Here is a 7,200-nt window from a genome sequence, read left to right as displayed (position 1 = left end):
ATGCTCTCAAGTTGTGTCAGGGGAGGTTTAGACTAGATTTTAGGAAGAAAGTCTTTACAGAGAAGGTAGTCGAGCATTGGAATGGACTGCCCAGGGAAGTAGTGGAAACCCCACCCCTGGAGGTATTTAAGAGGTTTGTGGACATGGCAGTAAGGGACACATTTTAATGATGGGACTCAGTAAGTAAGGTTGATAGTTGGACTTGGTGATCTTGAAGTTCTTTTCCAACTTAGATGATTCTATAAATAAGCATGTTACACCTGTTCAACAAGTTTTACTCAAAGTTCATCGAGCTAAGATTAGCAAAAATTGTTTGTCATTATGAATTTGAAGTATGCTTACTAAAGCAGCCAAAGCTACAATTTCTCTGTTTCAGAAAACACGCACAGTAGCACAAAGCTCAACTGAACCACAGAATGCATATAGTGATCATCTGAATATTGGGGTTACAATTGCATATTTTTGTAAGATGTTGTGAACAATGGCAAAATAGGTTGTGCATTAACTGTAGTTATGCAGGGAAGGCTCTTTCACACACAGATGTGGCAGATGCACAGGATCTTGACAGTTTTTGAGACAATCAAATTTAATGAATGTCAGGATAATACATTTAGTAGCATGGGACATGTCTTATATCCTTATTTTAAATCTTAGACTTAAAACAGTGATCTGCAGTAGCAGGAATCACATCAGTACTAATAGTATTTATTGAAGCTCAGGAGGAAGGGCTGAGATGACTTTCTAATTTACACCATGTAATGTATCTTTAAGCCATTATGGCTACAAGTGAAGCCAGGTTTGTAAAGAAGGGGCAGTACCTTTTATAAAAGCAGCTCATAAAATTGGAAGAGAGCACCAAGCTCTGAGTCCCAGTGAATTAGGCTGGTTTCAAAGTGGAATTGAGCAAACATATATGCCTGGAAAAGAGGGTCAGCTCACGATGAAGTTTTTTTCTGATTTCAATGCTAACCCAAGACTGAACAGTTGCTCAAATTGCTCATAATGGTTTGCTTGTGTTTTTCCATAACATAAAACTCCAGTATATTATGTTCCACCTTTCCCTCCAGTAACATGAGATAGCTTTCCAAGTAGCAGAGCAAAGCAGAAAGAATGGACTTCAGTATTTCCTTTGATCCATCAGCAAGGATGGGTATTTGCCCAGAACGCTTCTTAAACTGAGTGAGAGTTGGGTCCACATGTAGAAGCTAAGCAGCATTTACCAACAAATATAAATTCAAACGATACCAGGATTTGGGGGTTTAGATGTGACACGGCAATTATTTTTCAGACAAGCACTTCTTGCACACAAGGTTCAGCAGTTATCTCATGGAATCATAGAATGGCTGGAGTTGGAAGGACCTTAGAGATCATCTAAATCCAGTCCCCCTGACATAAAAATTCACATGCGTTGGCCGGGAATCGAACCCGGGTCAACTGCTTGGAAGGCAGCTATGCTCACCACTATACCACCAACGCGTTGTTTCATAATGTCCTAAAAAATTCATACTGTTTCTTTTTTTCTTTTCTTTTTTTTTTTTTTTTCCCCTTCCTTCTCCTCTGTATTTGGTAATACAGATGATTCTAAGTATCTCCAAACCATAGACTCCAAACTATAGACTCTTTTTAAACTGGCCAATCACTTTCTCATTTACAACTTCATATTTTTATTTCCTTCAGCCTTTCCAATTAGACAGTGCCTGCTGCATTCCTAGATAAAATAAATCTTTTAGTAGAATGCTTTAAACTTTCTGTAAATTTTTCTATAAACAGGAAAAAAAATGCCTCTACTAACATTGTAAAAAAAAAACACTGAAAATTCATGTTTTTGATGGCTTTGAAAAAGACAGGAGTTGAACAGTGAACTGTTGATTATCAAATGTTCCCTTTCTCCCTCTTTTTTTTTTTTTCCCTCCCTCTCCTCTTTCAGGAAGAGCTGCCTAGCAACTTGTAGGATTAGGAGAAAAGTAGTCAAAAGGCCATCCAGGTCTCAAACAATATGCAGGTGAAAACACCTGTATTACATTCAGACTGCTTCAGGATGGCACCAAGGATCTCTGGCACCACCAATACTGCTGAATTTTGAAACCACCTGGTCTTTCAGTAGTGTTTGGGAAAAACAAGTGGAAAGTAAATCAATTTGTTCCAGCCCTATAACAGTTCTTTGCTGTGCACCTGATGCGAAGAGGAAGAACAGCAAGTAAATGAAGCATCTGATAAAAAATAAATGGGACAAATTACAGAAACATTTAATGGGAAGAATTAGCCTGTAGTAGCAAGGAGACAGGATTGAAACAGTCTTTTTTTCACTTCATTTCTCCTAAGTCTTTTATCCTGTGATTTTGATACTTCCATTCCTCTTTATATGGCATCTTTTGCGGGGTCAAACTACAGCTTTAGAAAGCTGTACATTGAGGAAGGGAAGATGAAGATGAGAGCACGTTACAAGTTGGACATGTGGGGAATGAATGAGCCTGGCCAAATGTGATCTTTAGAAACTACTCAGAGAGACTGACATTAATTTACAGTACGTTTCACTCTGTATACCTTTGTAAATTTCACTTCTGACAGCAATTAAAACAAAACAAAACAAAAACAAACAAACAAAAACCCTCAACCTCCAAGTTTTGCAAATTGGGATCAGGGGAATTCCATTCCCCCAAAGCAACCATCTGTTAAGTGCCAGTTTTATTTATTTATTTTTAATCAGATGAGATAACAGCCAATTTATACCCAGCTGTTTATAGTGAGAACACAGCCTTAGAAGCACCTCCTTAAGTGTACAGGTTATACAACCTTATTGTGTAGGTTTTATTTTCTTTCAAGTTAGCATTTAATATGGCTTTGCAAATATTTAAATCTATCTTCAGAAATTTTATTAATTTATACGGTTGAGTTTTGTTCTTACCTTTTAAACCTCTGACATTAGAAGTTGGTGTGCTTCCCATCTGTTTCACTTCTCTCTTTAAATAAGGCCTTTTGTGCTTTTGAGAAGGTTACTGACACTGACTGAAAACACAAAAAAACTTTAAGGTGTGTCAGGTCCTGAGAGATAATCCTTCAGTCAGTTTACAGGCCAAGTGCACAAATAAAAAATGAAGGAAAGAAAAGAGCTTTTCAATTGACGCGTGATATACAGAGAGGTTTGGGCATGGTCACAAAACAAATTTGTTACTGTTGTATTGATCCTAGTTCTTGTTGTATTGAACCCAGTTCTAATGACATCTCACCAAATGCCTCAAACATCTCCCTCCTGTATTCTATTTACACTAACTGTTCAGGATTTATCTATGTGTAGGTATTGATATCAGGTGTAGGAATAGTTTTTCATAGCAATTTGACAAAGTTATATTTGAAAAGTATATGAAAGGAAATATATACACATGCACAAAAAGAATCAATGTTTGGAAAGACTTTTTAGAAACTAACATTAGAAATAATTTGCTTCTTCTAACAGACTATAGCAGATGAGCTATGGCCATCATAACATGGTAATGACAAACTGCTGTTTAACAGTAACTTTGGTAGCTATCTGTATTCTCTACCTGTTGATAGATGTATACTGGGAAGTCTTCTGCAATACAGAAACTGAGTCAGGTAATAACTCCACTCAGATCTTTGTCCTAAATAAACTTCTACCTCTGCCTTGCACTATAACGGACTGTAGTATGAAGCTCAATTAGGACACACTATAAAACTCCAGGGCATTGTTCAGGTGATATCCCAGGCATATCACAATTCTAAGCAGAAAACAAGCTGAGTCCTAATGATCTGGTTTGGTGGCTGCACTGATGAGTTTGGGAGAAAAAAACAAACTCTAATAGAGTCAACTTCGAATATAGCTGTTGGTTTTCCTACTGAAGATGAAGACAAATGGGTGGTTGGATTTTTGCCGCAATATTTTGCCTCTTTTTAAATTAAAGGCTATATTTCTAAATTAAAGGCTATTTCAAAGAAGAAAGAGGAAGTATTTCGCTTTATTACCATGAACAGCTACATAATTTTCAAGACTTCCAACCTCCAAAACACTTTGAAGCAAAATAGTTAAACATTGATATGAATTAGAAAGTGGTTTCTTTATTCTGAAACAAAAACTTTGGTGAACAAACAAGTTTTTGATAAATGCACTGAGAAAATATTTTCAGTTAGAGGAAATTTATGAGAAACACACATGAAGGACTGTTTTGAAGGCAAGTAATTTTTATACATACAGCAAACTTGAATTTATTGTAGGACAAGAAATTTGCATTTAGCTTGATTTTTTTTTATTATTATTTTTATTGTAAATTTGGAAGATGAATTGAGATACGCTACCTACTGGTTTTGGCTCATTGTCCTGACTCTCAACTTTGTAATATCAAGCAATATCCCCTTGAATAAAAGCCCCAAACTGCTAATGCATACACCTCCCTCCCATCCTGACTTGTCAAAAGCAGGTCCTATTATCAGTGGCATTATTTCTAATCAAAGGACTTCAAGTAATTCTAGAGAAGCTGCTTTTATACATGGTGCATCACTGGAAACACTGCAACTAATCAAAGTTTATGCTTGTACGAGACTGCCCTTTAATATCAAACTGTCTTATCAACTAATCATATAAAGCTTTAGGGTCCTTAAATTAGAAGGACAAGATCAGTATCTTCACTCAGTTCACAGCCACTATAGCAATGATTTAATCTATTATTACTAGAGGAAATCAATTCATATAAATTGTTTACACTAATTCTTTACTTTGTACTTTAATCACACTGGTTATGTGGATTGATCTTCCATTGTCTGTGGATGTTCCCTGTTGGTGGTGGATTCCACTGTTGCGGAACTCCTGGGTTTTGAATTCAGATTAACCTCTTAGACAACACTGATTCTCATTTCCTTTTCCAAAATTTACCTCCTCAACAGAACAAAGACTTTCCAGCAAAGCACCAAAAAGGCTTTGCAAACTTTGTTTGCTGGTCATGAATAATGCTTTAAAAAAAAAAAAGGTAGCAAAAAAGTGATGAATATTTCAAGGTAGAAGCAGAGCTTCTTCATCTCTTACTTACATCATAATAACAGATAACACAAAGCACAAAACAGAGATGTGGCCTTACTTTGTTTTAAAAATCTTCCTATGTTCTCAGCTTCAGCATTTCAGAAGAATCACAGTCTTATGTATATATGCATCACACACAGTATACATATGCATCCACTACCACTACTACTCTTCTCATTCAGCTCTTAGATTCATCTCATCAGTAAAGCAGGAAAACCAAACCCCACAAAACTATAAATTCTAAGCTTGTAGTTTTCAATTTAGGTGAAACTGAAGTCCCCTGAAACTTTAAATGACAAATTTAGCAATTAAAAACAATAATTCTCTCTAAATATCTTTACACAGCTTTAAGGAGAACTACTTACCTAAGTAATTATAGTTTAGAAAACTGAAGCTTTTTTCTTACCATCTTAGAGCATTAACTTTAAGTAATAGCTAGCATTGTGATACCGGTGCACATTGTTTCCCTTTACATCCATGTTTATTGGTAAATACTGCATTCCTTTATCAAACTAGGTCTTCGGTCTTAGAATTAACTTTATTCTCAGAGAAAACCTCTAAGTGGAAACAGCTTACCCCCCTCCAATCCTAATATAAAAGATTAAAACCTAACTTTTTTCCTCAGGAAAGTTTTCACCATATTGAAGGAAGCAAGTATTGCCAGAAAAGCAGATTCAGGTTGTTTCTTTAAAAGTTTGGAAACATTGTGTAACTGCTGACTGATACAAAAAGCTGCCATGAAAGCTAAATGAAATAATGCAAGCACTCAACAGCCTGATCATCAGAGACACTGTGGAAGCTGTGGTCAGCATCATGCCCACTATCCTGACTGAGCTAAAATATGCCCGCAACTTTCCTTCATCTACACAATATTGACCTGATAATTCCTTCTATTCTGTACATTTAAAAACATGCTAACTTTGTCTGGTGAAGACGAACTGTCTACAGTTAAAACCTCAGTACATTTCTCAGATATATAGGGATAGTTATCTTTATGAAAGCACATCCCTTTTATATCTATTTACCAAAGATTAGTCTCTACCTTCAGGCTTGGGAAAATGCAAACCCTTCAGTCATCATTGATTCCTCCCCTACTACTTCCTGAAGTTTCTCTAATGCAGTTTTCATACTATTTTTCATGTTTTTGTTTGATTTTGCAGTACTAGCAAAACACTAGAAGTAGTCAATGGAGCTTATGGAACAGGTTTTTTTTTTTTTTTAATTGCCTGTAGTGATGATATTTGGTTTAATGTCACTCTACAAAAGATTAAAATTCATGATACTCTGTTACTAATGTGCAGAAGGGAGCTCCTGCAAAATTTATTTATATCTATATATAAACATGTTCCTAGATAGTGCTGACAACAGGAATGAAATATTGCTGTTTCACACATTTAGATTTAGCAAAGCATCCCCTTATTCTGAAGGCTTGGAAAACATTTATTTTTAAGTAGTGCTGACCTTTCCTATAGAGCTTTGTCAGTTTTTTTTATTTATTTTATTTTATTTATTTATTTATTTATTTATTAAGTATGAAGGACATACTGCATCCTGTATTTTAAATATAGTCATTAGTATTCATTAGGCTCCTTTAAAGGGTAGCTTGAATGAAGTCTTAGAGAAAATCTAAATAACTGCTCTTACTAGAAAAAAGACTTGCTTTTAAGGACAGATGGATGTTCCCAAAAAGTTGTGATAAAACTGAAACTTTCTTCACCAGAAGTACCTATGATCCGTATCACAGGTGGTTCTCCTCAAAAATCTTAAATACCTATCAAAAGCATCAACATACATAAGCGTGTAGTCTAGTCAAGTGAGCAGCATGAATTGATCTAGCATTAAGACTGAAGCTCTCTTCCTCTTACAAGGAGATGTACACCTCAACTGTATACATACGTGTGTGTAAAAAACAGAAGTGTTCTCTATTCTTATTTCAAATTGGCGTTACTTTCTACCATTTAAGAGACTGGACTACTAAAGGCAAAATGGATCATATAAAAACAATTTGGTTATACTGTTTTTACATTTTTTTTTTCAAAAAAAGTTTAAATTTGCTATGTAGCAACTACAGAGCTAGATGTGAATATTATTTCTAATTACCTTTAATTTCCTTTCATCTGCTGATCTCCCTCACATCACATGATATCACAGATAACAATGATTTAGAAACA

General features: G+C 35.4%; 1 non-coding gene across 1 annotated transcript; it reads right to left on the bottom strand.

Annotated features, from left to right (window-relative positions):
* Positions 1–1,404: 1,404 nt before the first annotated feature.
* Positions 1,405–1,476, bottom strand: TRNAG-UCC (transfer RNA glycine (anticodon UCC)). The gene has a single exon. It is a non-coding gene; the product is annotated as a tRNA-Gly (tRNA).
* Between the last annotated feature and the right edge of the window lie 5,724 nt (positions 1,477–7,200).

This window comes from Cygnus atratus, chromosome 1, assembly GCF_013377495.2.
Source record: "Cygnus atratus isolate AKBS03 ecotype Queensland, Australia chromosome 1, CAtr_DNAZoo_HiC_assembly, whole genome shotgun sequence".
NCBI lineage: Eukaryota > Metazoa > Chordata > Aves > Anseriformes > Anatidae > Cygnus > Cygnus atratus.
The sequence above is the reverse complement of the archived record's forward strand: the minus strand, read 5'-3'. Positions and strand labels throughout refer to the sequence as shown.